Consider the following 22412-nt stretch of genomic DNA (forward strand, 5'->3'; position numbering starts at 1 on the left):
TATGCCTCTGCTTCCAACTCTGATTCTATGATTCTATGAATGTCAGCTTGCTGAGTTATTTTGTACCATTGTGATTCAATGTTATATTTGTGCTCAACAAGGGAAACCCACACGACCTGAAGGTGCTGCTGTGCAATGCTAGGACAATGATTCATAAGACCACTGCCATCCCTGACTTGATTGTGGATGGAGGACTTCACCTGGCATGTGTAACAGAGATTTGGTTGGATGAAGCAGATGGGCCTGTCTTAGCATCTGGTTGTCCACCAGGTTTCTGTTATGCACAGCAACCCAGGTCATGTGGGTGGGGAGGGGGTGTTGCAGTGATTTTTAGGAAGTCACTAGCTTGCATCAGGTGTCCTACCTGAAATACCCAGTTCTCTGAGTGCATGTTCTGGAAGTTGGGCAATAGGGGCAGTACAGGATTCCTTTTGGTGTACCGACCTCCCCGCTGCACCAAGGATTCCCTGCCCGAGCTGCTTCAGGTCAGGTCGTGGCGGATGTTCTCCTGGAGACACCTAGTTTGGTGGTCCTAGGGGATTTTAACATCCATGCCGACACGACCTTACAAGGGGCTGCTCGGGACTTCGTGGAAAGCATGGCCTCCATGGAGCTGTCCCTGAATAAGTTTGGCCCAACTCATAGTCACGGACATGCCTTAGATCTGGTGCTCACCTCTATGGATGCTGGTGATCTGACATTAAGTAAAAGCAAAACAAAAGAAGTGCCATGGTTGGATCACTTCCTGGTGCAACTGGACTTCTCCGCAACCCTTCCCCTCTGCAGGGAGGTGGGACCGATTTGGATGGTCCGCCCCTGTCACTTAATGGGTCCAAATGGTTTCCAGAGAGTGGTAGGGGATGCTTTATCCCATGTTGAGGGCTTTTCATCTGATTTCCTGGTGGCTCGCTGGAATGCGGAGTTAACCAGGGCTATCGACTGTCTGGTTCTGAGGCGCCCTCTCCGATTGCATGGAGCCCAGACAGCCCCATGGTGTTCTCCAGAGCTGAGGGTGAGGAAACGGTCGCTGAGACAGCTAGAGCGCCGGTGGCAGAAAACTCATTCTGAATTGGACCGGACACTGGTTAGAGCTCAACGTCAAGCCTACCAAGTGGCGATAGCGACGGTGAAGAAGACTTTCATGCCTCCATTAAGTTTTAAATTTATTTTTCTGTCGAAACAGTGTGTTGGTAATAACAAGGTTGTGCGCTGCACATATCATCAAAAGTAAAATTTCGTTCTGGTTGCTGTTGCCAACTCCTTCTTTCCCAATAGTCCCAGGCCACAGATCGAAATCTCGCCCAACTCTTGCATTAAAATCACCCAGGAGGATAATTTTATCTTCCTTAGGTGTCTCTGATAGGATGGTATCCAGCTGAGAGTAAAAAATTTATTTCATGTCTTCATCAGCATCCAGTGTTGGTGCATGAGCGCTTATAATAGTAGCCTGTTGGTTTTTGGTGAGCTTTATTTGAAGGGTTGAGAGTCGCTCATTAATACCGGTAGGGACTTCTGACAGGAGCTTCACAAGGTCGTTTTTGATAACGAAGCCTATCCCATGTATTCAATGTTCTTGTTCAGATAGACCTTTCCAGAAGAATGTGTAGCCTCCTTTTTCTTCCTTCAGCTGTTTCTCGCCTGCTCTTCGAATCTCTTGAAGCGCTGCAATATTGATGTTAAAACGCTGCAGCTCTCTTGCAATGATGGCAGTTCTGTATTCAGGACGCTCGTTATCTGTATTATCTGACAAAGTCCGTATGTTCCATGTTCCAAAGTTGGATTGTCTTTTACGACCACTGGGTGGTGACCTCACTGGGTGCAGTAATCCAGACAGGGAAAAGGGGAAGCAGACTATGTTTAGGCCACCTTTCCTAGCCCCTCCCCCTTTTCGGGGTGAGCAGAGTGGATCCTAAAAGGGCTGCTCAGTCATGGATACAGCTGCAGAGCTGCTCAACTGCCTTGTTCCTTGAGTCAGAACAACTGAATCTGTATCTACCACCCATGTGCCAGTTCATGACTAGGGGCTTCCAGATTTCATGATCCTGCCCCCGTTACCATTTGCCAATCACCATGGGACTTTGGGGGTTTGGGTTGGGTTTTTGGAAGATGCCTGTGCGTGAATTTGTTTTAGGTGTGTAGATCAGTGCACAATGACCAACGCAGTGTCTTTGCAGTAGGGATCTGTTCCAATGGCATGAGTAGTCATGACAAACTGGTAGATCTTATCTGCTGCAGCCTTCATCTGCCTTCACAGCCATTGTAACATACCACTTGTTTACATCCGCCTATTCTGCCGTTGAGGACTTCTTGGATCATTCTTTGTCTAGCTCCTTCCCTTTGACCTTACCGCCTTGGGAGGCCCTGCTTCGCTCACAAGGGCCATAGGAATGTGCAAGCCCACTCACCACTGTAAGGTGATAACCCAGCAAGTGAGATAACTGAGATACATTGCGCTGAGCCCTGGTCTCATTAGACAAAGCGTTCCACCAAAAAGGCTCTGGCTCTGGTTGGGACAGCTGGATATGTTTTGGGCCAGGGACCACCAGTAGGTTGCTGTTAGATAAGCATCACCCTCTTTGGGGGATGTATTGGAAGATAATTCCCACAGATAAGAAAGGTGACAGACTGTTTAGGCTTTAAAGGTTAGCACCAAAACCTTGAACCTGATTTGATACTCCACCTGGAGCCAATCCAGCTGATGAACCACCAACTGAATGTGGGCTCTCCACAAAGTCCGAGTAAGAACTCATGCACCTGCATTTTAGACCATTTGGAGTTTCTAGAGTAGTCTCAAGAGTAGCCCTGCGTATCTATCTATCTATCTGTCTGTCTGTCTATCATCTGTCTATCTATCTATCTATCTATCTATCTATCACATTTATACTCCGCCCACCCCAGCTCAGGCGTAGAGCAAGTTAAAGTAGTCTAGACTGCAGGTGACTGCTTCATGGATCACCATGGCTAGGTTGGAAAGAGACAGGTACAGTACCAATTGCCTAACCTGTAAAGATTTTAAAATGCCAGTTTGGCTACATTTGTGACCAGTGCCTCCATAGAGACAAAAGCATCCAGGATCACACCCAGACTCCTGATGGCGGGTAAAGGTGACTATTGTGCATCATCAAGAGCTGGGAGCTGGCAAACCGAACCAAAATCATTCTGGCCAAGCCATTGGACCCCCATCTTTAATGGATTGAGATTCAGCCGACTCCATTTCCTGCATCCCAGCACACAGACCTAAATATTGGCCATTATATCCGGGGCAGCATCTGGCCAGGACCACGAAGCAGTAGATCCATGCTTTTTGTGGTCAGATCTGTGGTTATGTACAAGATATTTGAATTAAGGGTGAATTTGGGGTCCCAGAATGCAAAAACCATGAGGATTCGCGCTTGAAAACAACATTTTTGGTCCACGGTGTCGCCAGGATGTTGTGGATCCGTGTTTTCTGTGGTGCAGGCTGTGCCCCTGGATATGATATGTGATGTGACAATGAGTTAGGGGTGGCCCAATACAAAAAGGGTGCGGATCCATGAGGACCCGCGCTTCAGAACCCGTTTTTTGGGCCGTGGTGTCGCCAGGAAGCGGTGGATCCGTGTTTTTTGTGGTGCAGGCTGTGCTCCTGGCTATGATGTGTGATTTGCCGGTGAGTTTGATGTGGCGCAGTGCAAAAAGGGTGCGGATTCATGAGGATCCACGCTTCAGAACCCCGTTTTTGGGCCGTGGTGTCGCCAGGAAGCGGTGGACCCGTGTCTTTTGTGGTGCAGGCTGTGCCCCTGGCTTTGATGTGTGATTTGCCGGTGAGTTTGATGTGGCGCAGTGCAAAAAGGGTGAGGATTCGTGAGGATCCGCGCTTCAGAACCCTGTTTTTGGGCCGTGGTGTCGCCAGGAAGCGGTGGACCTGTGTCTTTTGTGGTGCAGGCTGTGCCCCTGGCTTTGATGTGTGATTTGCCGGTGAGTTTGATGTGGCGCAGTGCAAAAAGGGTGAGGATTCGTGAGGATCCGCGCTTCAGAACCCCGTTTTTGGGCCGTGGTGTCGCCAGAAAGCGGTGGACCCGTGTTTTTTGTGGTGCAGGCTGTGTCCCTGGCTTTGATGTGTGATTTGCCGGTGAGTTTGATGTCGCACAGTGCAAAAAGGGTGAGGATTCGTGAGGATCCGCGCTTCAGAACCCCGTTTTTGGGCCGTGGTGTCGCCAGGAAGCGGTGGACCCGTGTTTTTTGTGGTGCAGGCTGTGCCCCTGGCTATGATGTGTGATTTGCCGGTGAGTTTGATGTGGCGCAGTGCAAAAAGGGTGAGGATTCGTCAGGATCCGCGCTTCAGAACCCTGTTTTTGGGCCGTGGTGTCGCCAGAAAGCGGTGGACCCGTGTTTTTTGTGGTGCAGCCTGTGCCCCTGGCTTTGATGTGTGATTTGCCGGTGAGTTTGATGTGGCGCAGTGCAAAAAGGGTGAGGATCCATGAGGATCCGTGCTTCAGAACCCCGTTTTTGGGCCGTGGTGTCGCCAGGAAGCGGTGGATCCATGATGTTTGTGGTGCACGCTGTGCCCCTGGCTATGATGTGTGATTTGCCGCTGAGTTTGATGTGGCGCAGTGCAAAAAGGGTGCGGATCCGTGAGGATCCGTGCTTCAGAACCCCGTTTTTGGGCCGTGGTGTCGCCAGGAAGCGGTGGATCCATGATGTTTGTGGTGCAGGCTGTGCCCCTGGCTAAGATGTGTGATTTGCCGGTGAGTTTGATGTGGCGCAGTGCAAAAAGGGTGAGGATCCGTGAGGATCCGCGCTTCAGAACCATGTTTTTGCGCCATTGCGGCCTCACGGAATAGTGGAAACGTGATTTTTTTGGTGCTGCCTATAGATTAATATTTGGTCTAGAGTATCATGGTGGTTTTGTTTTGTTTCAATATAAAAATCATATGAATTCATGTGGATCCATGCCTCGGATCTATGTTTTTTGTGGTGCAGAACCCCGTTTTTGGGCCGTGGTGTCGCCAGGAAGCGGTGGACCCGTGTTTTTTGTGGTGCAGGCTGTGCCCCTTGCTATGATGTGTGATTTGCCGGTGAATTTGGTGTGGCCCAGTGCAAAAAGGGTGAGGATCCGTGAGGATCCACGCTTCAGAACCACGTTTTTGATCCACGGTGTTGCCAGGATGCCGTGGATCCGTGTTTTTTGTGGTGCAGCCTGTGCCCCTGGACATTATGTGTGATTTGACGGTGAGTTTGGGGTGGCCCAATGCAAAAAGGGTGCGGATCCGTGAGGATCCGTGCTTCAAAACCAAGTTTTTGCGCCATATTGTCGTGAGGAAGCCATGGATCCCAGATTTTTGTGGTGGAGGCTGTGCCCCTGGACATGATATGTGATTTGACGGGGAGTTTGGGGTGTCCCAATGCAGAAATCATGAGGATCCATGAGGATCCGTGTTTTTTAAACATGTTTTTGCACCATTGTGGCCCCACAAAACAGTGGATGCATGATTTTTTTGATGCTACATATAGACTGAGATGTGGTCTACAGTATCATGGTGGTTTTTTTTCATTTGAATGAAAAAATCATATGAATTCATGAGGATCCGTCTAGATCCGCCTTTTACCCTGGACCCTTTATAGGCTCCAAAGGACAGTCACAAGGCGCCTCTTGCCAGCCGCGTTACACCCCATCTCTGCAGTCAATGGCAGCACGGAAAGGCGACTGCGCGAATGCCACTGGGTCGTTTCGTAGGCGCTGTGAACGGCATCCGCCATAGAAAAGAGACAGAACGCGAGGGAATTAGAATACGCTTGCGGGGCATGCACTCCGGACTACATTTCCCAGCATTCCTCGCCATGGAGGGGCGGGGCCAGGCTGGGGGCGGGCGGAAGCGGCGAAGGCGGAAGCAACAGAGCCAGCACGACCCTACCGTGCGCCCGGTAACTTGTCTCTTCCCCACCCCCCAAACTTTGCTATATCGGGTCCTAAAAGCAACTTATTTGCCTTCCTCCTGCCCTTTCCCCACTTTAGGACTGGGCTCCCCTAATGCCCTTTATCGACACCTTTTGCTCTTGGTCCTCCCCACCCCGCGGTGTTCCTCCATCCCATAATGTGACGGGGGCTATTACTGCGTCCTCCCCGCAGAACCTTATTGCACTCGAGCAACAGGTGGGGAGCAATTTATTTCCACGAAGGAAGGGGCTGGGGCTTAAACTTCAGATAGTTGATTCATCTCTGCATGTAATATCCAATATCACTTTTATCCATATAAAGCAATAAGACAGGCGGGTTGTATTTTTACCTGGAAGCCCCACGCTGACTGGAAAACCTTGCCCCGTGTTTCAGGTGGGGGGCCGGGTCGTGCTGTGATTGCTGTCCAGGGAGAATCAACCTTGCGTTAGAACTTTTCCAGACGGGCGACGTGTTTGCGCGTTACAAGGGCAGTTGTTCAAAGGGATCCGGGCCTCTTCCTTCAGGTTCACATTTTGCTGTGGGGTTATTGCATTTCCCCATCGCGCAGCGCTTTGTCACTGGGTAAATCTTTCTTTCCTTAGTACTGTGCTCCCTCTAGAAGCTTGTGAGTTACCTCGTGAAATACAGTTTTGCAATTATGATGAGCTTCGGTTTGATAATGCCTGTGACATCAGTGGCACTGAGGAGCACAACTCTTCCAGACATTTGTGCCGTTTTAGAGAACTCTTTTTAAAGTCGTATTTGCCTTTCATTGCTTTTTTAATCTGGAAGATGGTGTGATTCCAGAAAGTGCTGTCTTGATAGTTGCTTAAATGCTGAGTGATTCTCCTCTCTGGTACTGGAACACAGACACGCACACCAGATCCACGAGGTTTCTGTTGCTTTTTATTTTAAAAAAATGGTGCCCCTACTCACCCCCAAAAGCAATCAACATGGTATTTTCCTCACCAGCAGCAAGTCTACCGCCAAAATCCTATGTATCATGTCTCAATGGAAAAAGGCATTTAAAAGCTGTGGTGAAAGGATTCAAGTTGCTTATGTAAATTTTAACATCCTTTTTAGTGGGCAAATAGCAATTGTCCACTAAGAGATCTTAGTTAATTTTGCAACAAGGCACAGGAGAAGAAGTAGCCCCTTAGATACATTGGCTCAGTTTCTTAAAGCCTTCTAGTTCACAACCTGTCTGATGCCTAGAATATAATAGAAGCCAGTACAAATATATGCATCTGGGTAAATTTGCTTTGTGTAAGAGTGATAAAAGAATTTCAGTTATTCCCCCCCCCCACTGCCCTGCATGATATTCAGTTGTCTCTGTCTATAGCTTTTGGCTTACTTTTGTGTGGGATGTGAAAGTATCCATGAGTGGCCCTGGAATATATTAGATTAGTTTAATGCTGTCACAGTGGTGGGGGCCCTCAATATGTTGTCAGACTACAACTCCCATGATTCCTAACCATTGGCTGTTCTGTGTGTGGTTGATGGGAACTGGAGTCCAGCAATAACTGGATGACCACAGGTTACCCATCCCTGGTACAATGAACTGTCTTTCAAACTCCTTGTACCAGATCTCCCACCACCACACATCCAGACTCCTGGTCCTAGGAACCCTCTTGCCTGGAGCAGTCTCAGAGACTTTGTGCTCCTTACCGTACGTGGTTCTCCTGCTCTGAGTTCTGGGAGTGCTTTGTGTTCTCCCTGCCTTTTAACTGGTGCTGCATTTTGGGAAGGTCATCACTGACCCTCACCCACCAGGTGAGCCCTTTTCCTGTGCATTTTGGACAGGGGAAAATTATATGAGCAGCAGCTATAACCCTTTTGGGTACAATGGATGAACCATGGTAACCGCCGGGACTTTATTGAATTAGAAAGAGATTCTGTTTGTCAGAGCCCCTGCAGGAGGGAAGTTATATGGTTTCCCTCAGAAGAGCTGCGGCGACGTACCTCCCTCCTCTCCTGGCGCACTCATAGTCCCAGGCACTGGATGCCTCATAAAACACACATCCCTTCGCTCCCAGCTGCCAGGCTGTGTTTTTCACTGTCTCCTGCTAGTGCATGCCATAAGTGCCATTTTTCATTGTGGTGTTTTCAGCTCTCTTGTCTTGTTCACAGGCGGCTGCTGGTGACCAGCTGTGTGGTGGGTCATTTTCTGGCAAGAACAGTGCTTGTGCTGGAATTAAGATGGGGGGAAGTGTTGGATAGTCCTTTAGTAAGCAGAGGCCAGGATTTAGTTAGGGGCATAAAAGTGGTTTTGCTGACAAGTTGGTGTGTACATGTCCAGGCTTTTGAACTTTGCAGATTCTTTCATTAGGCAAGCACATGTAGCAACTACTAAGCCTGAGCAGTGTGTAAATTACGTTATTTAAGGTGGATGCCAGTAACCTAAGCCTGGCTGTGTACTGCTTTTCTGGGATTTAGATCCTATTGTCATTTCAGATTACAATCAAAATAACAAAACCTAGGACTCTGCTGTTGAGTACATTAATGAATCCCCAATATGGCAGCTGTGAGCACCATGGTGTCCTCAGACACCCTTCTGAGCACCTGCTTTTTTGGCCATTTGTGATGGGGGATGCAGTTCCCTGTTTTCTTCCCCAGTGTGTTGTTTTCTTTGGGATGCATGTAGGTATTCCACTTGTTTTAAGAGTATGTCTCTGGGCATCACCAGTTCTTCTTTTGTGAAATGGGCATTTTATGGTGCCCCACTACAGTTTCTTAGATTTCCAAATGTGTCCCTGGTCCTAGAAGGTTGAAGGCCCTTAGCTAAATCCATTTTCTGAATACCATTTAATGTATCATGTTATAACCTTTGGGCTCAACTTCATTCTCTCTCTCTCTCTCTCTCTCTCTCTCTCTCTCTCTCTCTCTCTCCTCCATTTTTTAAAGTTGCAAACACCCTATTTCCGTTATGTGTCCCAAACCGAATCAACTGTGTTTCTCCACTCCTGTTAAAATGCTCAGTCCCTACTTGGGGAAGAAATTCACACAATTAAGAGAGTGAGATGTAAGCATAGAGGTTCTGGGGGGGCACAAAGGGGAAATCGCAAAGAGAGCAGCAGGCAAGTTAGATGACTGTCTCCCTCCCAGGTTTTCAAGATTTTCTCTACAGCCTAGGAGACTCAGCACCTACTGTCCTTTGCAAAAACAGAATTCTGTGGATTCCAATTTCTGACCAGTGAACTCAGTTTTCTAATGGGCGAAGCTGTTGAAGCTGCAGCCCATGTTTGAGGAATTGTGGGCTTCACGTTTGCTGTGTGGGCTTCAAGTGGATGGTTGTGGGGAGGGCCAAGCAGGCATCCTTTGGCTTTGTGGGCATGAATTATTCTCAGGAGTGTGGGTACTAAGGCTGGGTCAGGAAGGGGTTCACTGTGAAGCCTGTCAGCTGTCCTGCAAGAGCTGCTACCAGGGATGGCTTGAGTCTTGGTGAGCCTATATGGACCCTGCGCAACAGAAGGGCTGCTTCTTGTGGGAGAGGGACATACTAAGTGTTGAATATGGCTGCCTGAGCATGGAACTGAAGGAAAGGAGGAGCTTGCCTAAGTGATTCATGGAGGGGCATCTTGCGCATGGGAGATCAAAGGCCTACCCACCACTGAGAATGTCACTTCCTTTGGCCTCTGCCTCTTTTAATCTGCCAGGTCTACCCCACCAATTCCATCCACTTTGCCGGGTTCCTTTGGGCAAAGCTGATCTTCCTGATTGTGGGTGCATCCTGCCTGTCATCCCCCCTTCCTCTGGGGTGTGATGTTTCTGCAGCCTGAAATAGCAGCAGCTCTTTCATCATTGTCAGCTCATCTCCAATTTGCTCTCACCCTGTGTCTCTTTCCAGGTTTCTGTCCCTGCTCGGCGTCTGCATTTCCCGTCTCTGCAAGCTGTGCCTTGCTCGGCTGAATCGCGTCTTATTTCTAGCCTCCTTCACTTCCTTTGAATTATTTCCTTGTTCTCTCAGCTCTTTGCCGCAAATTCCCCTTTAGTGTCATCTGCAAATGTAATTGTCAGGCATTTGGGAAATAAAAATTGGGGAAACTTTCCCTGAAGTTCAGTTGCATCGAATTTTAATGCTGTTTCTCCACTCAGCATCTTTTTATGGCAATTCTGACGGAGTTGGTCTTGTGCTCTTTTAATCCTGGGTGCCCCTGATCCCATCACTGTCGCTCGTTCTTCGTCTCCCCCCTTTTCTTATACCCTGTATTGATGCTACGCTTGGCAGCAGACATTTTAGAAATTGCACGTCCCTTTCCTCTGCCGGAAACCCAACCATGCTTAGGGAGAAGCTGCATTTAGAGGGCAAAAAAAGAAGAAGCTAGGTGGGGAATGCAAGGAGCAGCAATGCAAGGTGCCTCTTGCTTAGACGCCCCCTCCTGCCATTAGCAATAGCTTATCTGGGGTTCAGTCAGCTCATTAGTTAAACCTGATTTGGCCTGGTATGCATGTTATCAGGAGGTGCTGGTTTTAGATGTATATGTGCTGGATATTTTTTTCACAAGGTCATTCCTCTCATCTTTTTAAATAATCTTATTCCTGTTGGACTCCTTGTTATTTTCATCTCTCTCCCTTTTTATTGATGTGCTCTCTGGCTGGGCCTCTGCCCTTGATATATCTGTACAATCCTGCCTAATTCCCTTAGTTCTTTTGGTCAGACATTAATTCACTTTTCTCCGTTGTTGCGCTGTCCTTTCCATGCGGTCTTAAAGGAATGCCATTGACTCCAGACCCCATTCTTATGTTGGACTGGTGTTAGTGCTTAACTCAGGAGACGTGCAACGGGAAGAAAATGAACTGCTTCCTCTGTTGTGTCTTATTATTTTAAAAGAGATTTGTCTTTGCATGTTTGGAATGGCCTCGTGAAGTGCAATTGATTCCCTGTTCTTTGTGTGGGTCTTTATAGTTCATTGGGGAATCAAGTATGGAGGGCAAGAGGGTTTTTTCCTGTTATAAAAGAAAAGACTGTGGAATAATATAGATGTGAAATTGTATGACTCTAAAAGGTGATTGAGAATCAGGGCAGGGGTGGGATATGGATCTCCTGCCATCCAGCTGGCTGGATTCAGAGCTACTTACTGGCTTTATGACAAGTGTTGCAAGTGTTCCTAAGGTGCAGGAGAGCATGACTGAGCCCCCGGGGCAATGTTTTTCCGCTTCTGCTTTGCAGGCTGCTTCCTGATGGCAGTCAGCTCAGTCTTTTGCTGCTGAATGGGAAGCTTTGCACTCTCTTGCTCCAACAGCAAGCGCAAATGATACGATATTTATAGCCTTCCCTCAGACCACTGTATGAAAGATCCTGCAAGTGCTGTAGCCCCCCCCCCCCACAGAAGAAGATACACCAACTCTATGCCCAGAAAGATTGGGGAAGGGGCAGTAATGGTCGGAGTGGTGCAGGGCAGCTTTGCCTTGCAGGGATTTCAAACCAGAGGTTTTTGAGCTGCCTACAAGGAAGCATAAAAGCCCCTGAGGAAGGCATGTTCTGGCCAAAGCACATTGGGCATCAGTGACTAGTGCAATATTCTTCAGCATCCTGAGATTGGTTCTCCTGCTCTTTTTTTGTATTTTTCATTGGATGCTTCCCATTCCCCCTCCTGCCCCTCCCCATGGCATTAACAGGTTCCTGACTGCTGAGTTTTGAATGTTGCTAGATTTGGGTTTTATTAGACTGTTAGATACTGCTTGTAAGGAAGCTTCATACCTGTCTAGAACCAACATTTCTTTTTTCCTGTACACAGCAATGCAGATCCGAATGCTAGGAGTTGTGTTAATGTACACAGCACATTGTCTCAACTGCTAGACTTTCATTATCTATTCATAGGCATTCCCCTGGTCTACAAGGTGGGCTTTTCTTGGGGTGGTGGGGGTGGTGGATGGGACTCTGATGTTGGGGGTTGGCCCACTGCTACTTCATTTATTGCTGAGAGCAGGTAGGTGGGATTTTTTGGTGTGTGAGAGATTATATTTAGCTTGCATTGCACCTCTCTGGCCTATAGTAAGGAACTTGGAGGAAAAGATGCTGCGCAGCCTCGCCATTCCTGTGCCAAGGTTTCCTCGCTGGCACATTGTGGGGGAGGGGAGGCGCTCTTGCCATGTGCCTGGAGACTAAATGAGTGGCGGCGTCCAAAGGGCTTTCTAATTTGGGCTGTTTGGAGTCTCCTTGCACTTCTCTCTTTTTTATTAGCGTTATTATTTTGGAAGAAGCACCCGTTCTGCAGCACGCCATAAAGAGTCACATTGTGCATGTGCGAGCGCTGAGTGACACCTGGTGCTGTCCCTCAAGGGCACTTTGCTGTTCCCCAAGCACCAATCAAGAGCCTCTCCCACTTTGCAGGAAGGAGGCGGGTGGGCAGGTGGAGTTCTGGTCACTGCTGAGCCCAGGGAGGGCAGCAGCCGAATCCCTCGGGGTGGTAAAGGAGCCGGCGTGAGCTTTGCTTCCTCAGTGCTCTGGGGCAAGGGATATTTAGCACTGCCTTCCGTTCACTGCCCGGTCCAAGGGGTTGCCGTTTCTCTCCTGTGATCAAGGCTCTAAGGTTAAATATTCTATTGATGGAATTATGGATTGAGTGGAATCGGAAACCTCAAAGGCTAAAAATACAGTTTGCTGCCAGGAAACAATATAGGCTGCTGGGAGCTCATGGGGTGCCACTTCAGCCTGTGCTGCAGCTGGTGTGGTGGATGGATTTCTGCTCTAGGGGTGTCCTGATTACACAGTAGGCTTCCCCTGTTTTTTCCGATAAACAAACGAGCTCTCTGTTCCAAATAGCAGCGGCTTCAGGTCCCAGTTGCTAGTCCTGGCGGTGTTCATTTTACAGGATATCACTTGCTTTTTGCCAAGACAGGCGCGCCAATGGAATTACATTCTGAGGATGGCTTATAGAGAAGGCTGTTTGTGTGCATTTTCATGTGGCACATCTGCTTGGGTTTTCTCTGATGCGGTTGCTGGGTGATTTAAATATATATTTATTTATTTTGCTAAGCTTGGGTCACTATGGCATTCTGGGCTCCCGTTGCTCAGCAGGCTCAGTGGGCTTTGTCTTTTGTCTTGTGTTTTTCCGTGGATCAGCCCCGCACAACCTGATGCCTGAGGACTGATGGCGGCTTAGTTGTGACCTTCTGGGGGAATTCCAGATGCCCCTTGGTGGTGGTCCTTTCCCCTGCTGCATAGGAAGTCCCACCAAAAGGCCACTAGAATCTGAGCTTTCAGTGTCGCTTTGTCTACACTCCATCTCCTCTCTGTGGGTTCAGAGGCATGTGAAGGAGTTGGCACCAGCTTTTCCAGTCAGCTTGCAGTGTCACCTGGCCTGCCTCAAGGTGCCTGTTGCTGGCAGAGTGGAAGCCTTGTGTGCTGTTGCCACTGAATTCCAAGAAGGGAAGAGTAGATGTTGCAAGCAGTGGAACAGAAGGAAAGAAGGGCAGTGGAGGAAGAAAAAGGAGGGCAGGTGAATTGGTTCACAGACAGCCTTATGGGGTGAGAGAAGAGGAAATGACTGGTTCATAAACAGAGGCCAGAGAAGAGGGCCAAAGGGTGCTGATAGGAAAGAACATGGAGTGAAAAAGGTGAGAACCCCAAGAGACTTGATGTGATCCAGAAAATGAAGAGCATTTGAGGTACAGAGAGAAAAACGAGGAGTAAAAGTGATGGATGCTGCAGGAAAATTGGGTAACTGAGAGCTAGATAGACAAGAGCGTTTAGGAGAGAAAGAAGGGGGTGAAGGGTTCACAGAATACTTTTGAGAGAGATGTTATTGTGCATGGAAAGGAGCACATTTGGCAATGGGATGCAGAGAGAGAGAAATATAATAGAGAATGGATTAAAAAGAAAACAGTTGAAATGAGAAGAAAAACACTCGTGTGGTTAGCGTTAAAAGTCTCCCTCAGAGTAAGTTGAGGTGCGTACCTCCGTCTGCCTGAGAACCAACACCATTCTTTCACTTTTGGCACAACGGCTGACTCAGTCTGGGAGCTGCCTTGTTGCTTCTGCGGTTCTTCAGCTCCTGCCCTGCCCCTCGCTGCGGACGGAGGGCTCTAGCGCAGAAGTTAGTGCAGCAAGTTGGAAGTTACGTTGCTCGGTGTAGTGTGAAAAGGAGACACGCCAAGGGACACTGATTCGACCCTCTTGAGCATGAAATGGGTTGGTGCCGAGGCGTGGCGGGGGGCGTCCGGTGGAGTGTGTAATAGACTGCGGATGCGAGGGAGATACAGGATCCAAAGAAATGGAATTTGTGGGCTGCAGTTTCTCTCCCTGCCCTTAAAAACAAACAGAACAAAACAAATCTCTGCAGAGGCTGATGCAGTAGCCATGGCCTAGCTAGGCTTCCTGCAGCACAGGGCAGGGTGCTTGAAATAAATTTTTTAATAAGCCCTGCTGGTCCAGGCGAATGGCCCATCTACTCCAACATCCTGTTCTCACAGTGACCAACCAGATGCCTGTGGGAAATCTGCACGCAGGAATCAAGTGCAAGAGCACTCTCCTCTCCAGTTTCCATAATTCAGAAGCGTTACTGCCTCCAACCGTGGAGACAGAGCCTACCTGTCATGGCTAGTAGCCATTGACAGCCACATCCTCAATGAATTTGTTCAATCCTCTTTTAAAGCCAGGAGGTTGCTATCACTGTGTGAGTGAGTTCCATAGTTTAAATATATGTTGATGAGGCCAAGTGTTCATCTAGTTCTAGTCCAGCATGCTGTTTCTAAGTGTGGCCAGCCAGTTTCTTCTGGGGCACCTGCAAGCCCAGGCGTCAAGGCCTCAGCTCTTCCCCATTCTTTAAGGTCCCAAATTGGCAGTTATTTAGGGGGCATGTTGCCTCTAAAGCTGTAAATTCCATTTAGCAATCCTGGCGAAATAGCTGCTGACAGACTTCCTCCTACTCCTCTGAAATTTCTCTAATCTCCTTTTGAAGCCCTCTAAGCCAGTGGTCATCGCTATGTCCTTTGTGGCAGTCAATTTCCAGTTAATTATGAGTTGGGTGAATAAGAGCTTCCTTTTGTGTGTCCTGAATCTACTGCTAATTAGTTTTAATTGTGTGATCTGAGTTCTTGTATTGTCAGAGAGAGAGGAAATACTCACTTTCTCCCTGCCATTTGCATTTTAGAGGGTGGCCGAACCCCCTTTTAGCATGACCCTCAGGGGTCCCCTCCAACTCTGCAATTCTATGATTCTGTGTCTCTACTCTTAAGTTGTCCTTCTCTGTACCTTTTTCAGCTCTGCAGTATCATTTTAGAGGTGGGGTAACCTGGGCTGTACAGCTTTGCCATCATGTGAGTTGGATTTCATTTGATTGCCTGGATAAGGGCAGCTTGACAAATGCTCCTGCTTTCACACGTGACACAGCAAGCACAACTGCTGTGTGTACATTGATGTTATGCTAGTATTTCCATGTAATAAATGAATGTTGCATACCATCAGGATGGGTCTGGGAACTTGGGGCAGGGCTCCCAAATCTATGTCCACATTTTATGTGATGTCCACATTGTGTATATGTCCATCAGTGTACACCTAATAGGTGTATTTGCCGCATAAAGGGTACATGTTCCCAAAGAGAATGCAACAAGGAGAACCAGAGGTGCTTGAAAAGGCTACAAATTCTGACTTCCGTAGGGTTTTAATGGGAGGCACGACCGGCTGTGGCTCTTCAGACCATAGCATGGTGCAGGTTGTGCTGCTTTGTGATGAGAGACGATGGCAGGGCTGTCTCCGCACAGATGATGGACGACTCTCCGGTCAGATGAGCAGTGGTGGGGTGGGAGGAGATGGACAGATAAGCCAGTTTCAGGAAGGCTTACAATTTGCAGGCTAAGTTTGGGCTATCTGAAAGTGTTGGCTTTGCACAAGACTTGTTGCATCAGTGGAGTGTAGGTCAGGGAAAGCCAACCTCCTTGTTCTCAGGACTACTTTATTCCCTGGACTATACGTTGTCCAGAGCTGGAACAACCTGACCTCATGCCTGTCCAGATTCTGTAATTAATTTGGCTTTGTAGATGTGGATCGCAAGTGATCAGATGATACAGGATTATTAATAGGGAAGGGGAACTGGGGCTGATCCTTTCAATAATAATAATAATAATAATAATAATAATAATAATAATAATAATAAATTGTTTATTTATGCCCCGCCCACTGTGGACGGCTACCAACAGAATATTAAAAATAGAATCAAATATTTAAAACTTCCCTAAACAAGTGGCAGGTTGGCAGTTTAACAGACGTAAACTCATTGCTTCTTTTTCCTTATGAGTGAGGCTGTGTGGTTTTCTTTCTAACAATGTAGTTCAAAATTTGGTAGCATTATTGGGACCTTATTAAGTTGCTTTGGGGGGCAGAGGCAGGCTGCCAGTTAGCTATTCCTGGTCTAGGTTATGAGAGGGTCACTGATACTGGTGATTAAAATTTATTTGACTCTGTTCCAGAGCCCCCACTCCTTAAAATACGTATTGTATTCTTTGGAGTTTTTGTTTCCAGACTTCCTGGTACTGAGTCTTGAGCTCTCGGATGCATTGCAGTCACATCTTTTCTTTATCTCCATGATCATCAGGCCTAAAAAGCATTGAAGAGAACCTGAGACCCCCTTTGTTTCAGCAACTGTGACTGTGAGGAAACACTGGAATCAGCAAATGTCAGCAGCCCTAAGATAATAAATGTCCCCAGATTCACTTTGCCATCTTGATGTTGGATTGTGGCTGGCCTGAGAGCAAGCCCAGTAGACTTTCAATCCTAAAAGCCGCCATTATGTTTTAAGGTGGGGAACTCTGCCTTTCTCCTTTCAGCCCTCCCATCTTCACTTTTCTGGGGCTCTTGTGGCCTCTTCTGCTAAATGTTTGGGTTTCCGCAAGGCTGCCTCCGCTCTGCATGGTGCCCAGTTATGTATCTGCCACCCAAATGGTTTTTGTAACGTGGTTGTGAGCAGGTCTTTTGTGTGCCATTGCCCCCACAGAGCAGTAGCAGGCTTTGTTGCCATGAGAGACCCCCAGAGCACCCAGTTAGCTGAGCGCAGCTCCTTGTTCACAGTGGGTGTGGCAGTTCGGAAAGAAATAGATTATATTTTGTGCTGAAAAATGACTCCTCTGGGCTGAAGCTGTCTTAATGATACGTTCTTTTCTCACCGAGTCAATAAAGATGAAGGGGACTATTCTGCAGGTGAAATTAGCTTATTGGAGAATGGAAAAGATCCAAGAGCTCTGCCTGCTTCTTGGTGAGGAAATGGATTGGTCTCTTTGCTAGACTCCTTACAGTCTGTGTAAAAAGTTTACCCCTGGGTGCAAGGGATAATGTTTTAGCAGCTTGACTACCTGCGCCCGTGGTAACTCGTGCTGCATGAAAACCATTTTGTTCACCATCTAGGGAATCCTCGCTGTCCTAGTTTTCTGAAGAGTTGGTTAAGCTCCAGATCAGGGATGAGAACACTGTGACCTTCCAGGTGTTGTTAGTCTCCGATCAGCCCCAGACAGCATGGCTGATGGTCAGGGATGATTGGAGTTGTAGTCCAACAGCATCTGGAGGGCCCCATCTCTGCTTTAGAGTGGTGGTACTGTGCAGCTTTGAGACAGCAGAAAAGGACTGTGTCCACCATCTTTGTCACTGTGGCTACTAGCAGTTTGATCTGATAATTGTCCAACAAGAACTTGGGCACAAGTTGCCTTCAAGCGTAGAGCAGGCATCTTGCCCTGTGAATGCTCTCTTGGTTCTAGGGCTGGACCAGGGATCAGCAAACTTTTTCAGCAGGGGGCCGGTCCACTGTCCTTCAGACCTTGTTGGGGGCTGGACTATATTTTGGGGGGGGGGGGCGAGAGAACGAATTCCTATGCCCCACAAATAACCCAGAGATGCATTTTAAATAAAAGGACACATTCTACTCATGTAAAAACATGCTGATTCCCAGACCGCCCGTGGGCCGCATTTAGAAGGCGATTGGGCCGCATCCAGCCCCCAGGCCTTAGTTTGGGGACCCCTGGACTGGACCATATCTGGTTTTCAACATTGCAATATATCACCAGCTAAACATCATGATATACTGATATATGTGTCTGAAATAAGGTGGGAGCTCTGGCTTTTTCCTGCATCCTGATTTTTGCATAGCGCGCGCGCACACACACACACACACACACACACATCATGATTTGCAATATATTACCAGGTCCATATTGATATCACAATATGGACCTCAAACTGGTTTTGGAAGATCTATCTATCTCTATCTATCTATCTATCTATCTATCATCTATCTGTCAATATATCACCCAGCCCTACTTAGTTCCCAACTAAGGTTGAGTCAGCAGACAGTGAAGACAGCTGTGGGAGCAGGTGAAGTAAGAGCCTTGTGCTGCATTCTGGGTAGAACAGCTTGCCCCAAATCCAGGGCACTGCATTTCAACAATGGCAGAATCTCACTGGAGCAGAGACCTGGCGTTTGGCAAGGGTTCCCATTACCAGCACGACCCAGTGACTATGTGGTGGAAGGCCCACTTCTTTTTAACCCCTTAGATGTGTGCGCTTGCGATGGAATGGAGCAGATTGAAGTGCAGGCAGACGGAAGGTGCGGCATGAACAAGCCGGCCGCCATGCCTGCGTTTTCATCTGGGGGGGCTTTGCTTCCATTGCCCTGCCTGTGAGGCTTCTGTGTGGCGCTCTGGCGGCGTTCCTGCCCCTCCGGGCTCTGGGCTGTGCGCACCGTCTGCTTGTCTGGGGAGGGATCTGTTTTCAGTTCAAATCAGCAGAGGGTAGAAGAAAGGGGAGAGAGAAGCAGGGGCGGGGAAGGTGAGCGGAGCCTAATGCACCGGAGGTGCCTCGGAAATGAGAACCTTGGATGAATTCCTGGCCCTATTGATTGGTATACAGTTTATGCATCCTGACATTCATAATCTTGGTCTGCTTCTGATGGTCCAGATTAATGGGCCCAGGGGCTGTCCATCCGTCACTTCCCATTAATTACTAGAGAGGTGTTTTTCCAGTGATTTACCTGACAGTGGGCCATGATGAATACCCCTAAACGGAATGGGCAGTGATTAATCTTGTGGCCACACCCTTCCCCAACTCTTCCTTTCCCCCACAACCACAGGACAGACCCCCCGAGCCATCCGTCTCCATAAATGTGGCCTGATGCATATTTATAGGGGCCTGGGGCCTGGCAGATAGCAGCCTTGCTGTTTGTGCCAAAGCTTATGAAAAATAAATCTCTCTGGCAAGAGGGGGGCCGCAAGTACCTGGGGCCTCAGGGTGGCGGTTAGCCTTGAAGGCTGTGTGGTCTGGGGTTTGAGGAAAGGGTCAAGGGGGCTTGAGCGAGAGGAAGAGAACGTGGCCTAGCAGCCGTCAATAGGTCTGAGAGCCAGGATTCCTGGATTGCGCGCCTGCCGTTGAGAAAGGAGTAGGCGCCGTTGCTGATTAGAGCAGCGATGCAGGGCTCGCGGAGGGCAGTATGGCCTAGTGGGCTTGGGGAGGGAGACTGTGTGCCGCACACTTGCTCCTGACCCTAGATCAGCTGAAATGGGAAGCCCTACAAGCCAGGATTTCCAAATGTGTTTCACAGACCCGTTCATAATTGGCTGCATGTGTGAACTTGGCCAGTCGTGTAATTTTCCCATTTGCAGAATGCATGTGAGACCCTTTACCAAAATGGCATGAGGCTGAGTGCCTGTTTTCAGTGTGCCTTGTGCTGTCTGCGAGTGTAGAGAACTGCATTGTGCTCTCAAAGGAACGCGTCCTGGTAGGAGGAAAGCCTGTGCATTTTGGTTTTTGCTGTCCCTAACATTTCTGAAACACTGAGCATGTGAGGTGCTGGTTGGTCTTTGATAGAGGCAGGGGTCCTGGGGATTCTGCCTCTACCTGCTCTGTCTAAGCAGGCACAGAAGGGCCAGCGCACCACTGGCTCATCAATTTATTAAGTGGTGTTCTAGTTGGTGAGTGGCAAGTGAGCAAAATTGTGGGCATCCTTGCACTACATGTTAGGCTTATTTCTAGCATTCTGGATGCTTCTGATCCTCTCTGTATCTTTTGAAGCTTAGGGTTGGTGGCAGCTGGGCTGACTAAGGTCAAACCTAGACATTAACCTCATTCCTCTTGCTAGTCCTAATATCCAGCTTTCTCCATCAGCTCATTTATCCCTTACTAGTGTAACTAATAGGGGATGTGAGTGGCACTGTGGTCTAAACCACAGAGCCTAGGGCTTGCCGATCAGAAGGTCGGCGGTTCGAATCCCCGTGACAGGGTGAGCTCCCGTTGCTTGGTCCCAGCTCCTGCCCACCTAGCAGTTCGAAAGCACGTCAAAGTTCAAGTAGATAAATAGGTACCGCTCCAGCGGGAGGATAAATGGCATTTCCGTGCATTGCTCTGGTTTCACCAGAAGCAGTTTAGTCATGCTGGCCACACGACCCGGAAGCTGTCTGTGGACAAACGCCAGCTCCCTCGGCCTATAGAGCGAGATGAGTGCTGCAACCCCAAAGTCGTCTGTGACTGGACCTAACGGTCAGGGGTACCTTTACCTTTATCTTTAGTGTGACCAAACTATCCTGCAGTCGTTAGAGCCCTCATGCACATGTAACATGGGCTTGGCGTGGCAGCAGTCATTCCCATAAGCCTCATAGTCTGATGGGCTTCTCTTATCTGAAGTACGAGAAGAGATGGGGCATGAATCTCTTTAGTTGTCGCTTGTGTGTGTCTAATGAGGTGGGGATTGGGTGTCACTGTACATTAAACGGGGCAGGTTCAACATATAGGCTTCACAGCAAGGTGTGTGGAGGTGACTAGATAGTGTCAGTAGGAAGGGGAAGATAGCACAAAGCCGATCTCGTTGCAGACATGTGATATGTTCAGGGCAACATCTTTTGCTGCTGCTTTATTAATGTGTGGACCTTAATTTAATACAGCACACACTATATATTTTCAGAAGTTTAGCTAACAGGAGATACAACGTGTTTAGCATATTCTGTAGATCTTTGGTTTGCAGAAGCTTAAATCTGTCCCTTAGGTGCCTGGCGGTTTAGGATTTATATACTGCACTTATTGCATATCCATGGGAATGCAATTGCAAGGAGGAGACGGCACACCACAGCCCCCTCCCCTTGCCATTAGGGGTGGGGGAAGAGTGTACAAAGCAACACTCTGGCCTTCTTATCTAAGCACTGGAGACTTTGATGAGTGTCTGTATCATTTCCGCCTGGAGGCAGCAAGATTGGGACTTAGCGGGGGTTTGGTGTTGTTGTGCATTAGGAAGCAGGACGGGCTGCTTCCTGGAGCAGCTGAAAGCCTAGGTTCCCGTCCAGATGGATGCCAGCAAATGGGTCATCCTAGACTCACCCAAATCTCTGGATGTTCAAAGTTTGCACACAACCCTGGTGGCTTGGACTCTTCATGTTGTTATTTATCTCCCCCTTACAGTTCTGGATCCAGAATTTGCCTTATCCTTTTTTAAAGTGGAGATGCTAAGGATTGGCCTTGATATCTTCCACATGTAATGCATGTGCTCTGCCACTGAGCATTGGTCTCCCAGGCATGGCTTCTCCTAGATTTAACACAGGACCTCTCATGCCCTGAGCAAGAGTAATACCTCTAGGTTTTACCTACCTTTTACCTACCTTTAATACCTCTAGGTCAGAGGGAGGCCACATGGTGCCCTCCAGGTGTTGATGGACTACCCAGCTGGCCAGTGATCAAGGAGGATGGGAATTGTAGTCCTGTAACATATGCAGATCATCATAGTGGGTACCTCTGCTAGAGACCTCTGCTCGCTGGATTCTTTCACACGGCTTCTTTACTTCCTGGTGCTCTGTGCAAAATAAGAATGGCCACGTTCTTAGGCAATGGGCACTTTGCATTTCTTGGGTTCGCAGCAAAAATCTTACCTTGTCACCCTCTGGGGCTAACCTTGCTTCCGAAAGTTAATTGCTCAGAAATGCTATCTTACTAATTAGATAAGAACAGCCTTTCCCTCTGTGTGTTAATCTGTCTTGCCAGCTAATACCTAGTTTATTAAAAGTGAGATGAAGTTAGTATCTGGACTTCACCTTATTAGGGAACCTAGCTGAGGATATGGCTTGTTAATTCGAGGGGAGGTGTATGGAAAAGATAGCTTGGCTTGACCTCCACCCAAAAGATAGAGAAGGCCATTGCCAATTCTGTGGGGCCTGGATTAGGAAGTCTGAGTATAAAATAAAGGCCTGGAGCAGGAGTTCCATGGACCATCCGTGGTCTATGAACTCCATTCAGGTGGACCATGGTGTGTCTGCGGCTTTTGGATTGAATACAGGAAATGGCACATCCTCAAATTAAATATGTTGATTTTAAGAGTATTATAATTATCTTTTATTTCTTATATTGTATTTTATTATAGTGCAGTTTTAATTCTGTGGAATTAAAATTGTAATACCATAAAATACAATGCCGTAGAAATAAAAGAAGCAATTAAGAGGATACTTAAAAAGCAGACGGCAAACTAGCATATCAACTGCTATGACAGGCAAAAAAACAACAACACACCCAATAAGTGGCTCTGCAAGACCCTCAGCA

At 48.0% G+C, this 22412-nt stretch overlaps 1 protein-coding gene across 3 annotated transcripts in view; it reads left to right on the forward strand.

Moving 5' to 3' along the window:
* Window positions 1–22412, forward strand: part of R3HCC1L (R3H domain and coiled-coil containing 1 like) — a 56599-nt gene that overhangs the window by 17210 nt on the left and 16977 nt on the right. For 2 of the 3 annotated variants that reach the window (XM_033149899.1, XM_033149901.1), the window contains exon 1: window positions 5800–5901. The exons of the other annotated variant lie outside the window; for it this stretch is intronic. The gene's annotated coding sequence lies outside the window, so the exon portion shown is untranslated. Of the gene's footprint in view, window positions 1–5799; window positions 5902–22412 lie in introns of those variants that run through there. 3 annotated transcript variants of the gene reach the window in all.

Source organism: Lacerta agilis, chromosome 5 (assembly GCF_009819535.1).
Source record: "Lacerta agilis isolate rLacAgi1 chromosome 5, rLacAgi1.pri, whole genome shotgun sequence".
In the NCBI taxonomy this organism is placed as follows: Eukaryota; Metazoa; Chordata; class Lepidosauria; order Squamata; family Lacertidae; genus Lacerta; species Lacerta agilis.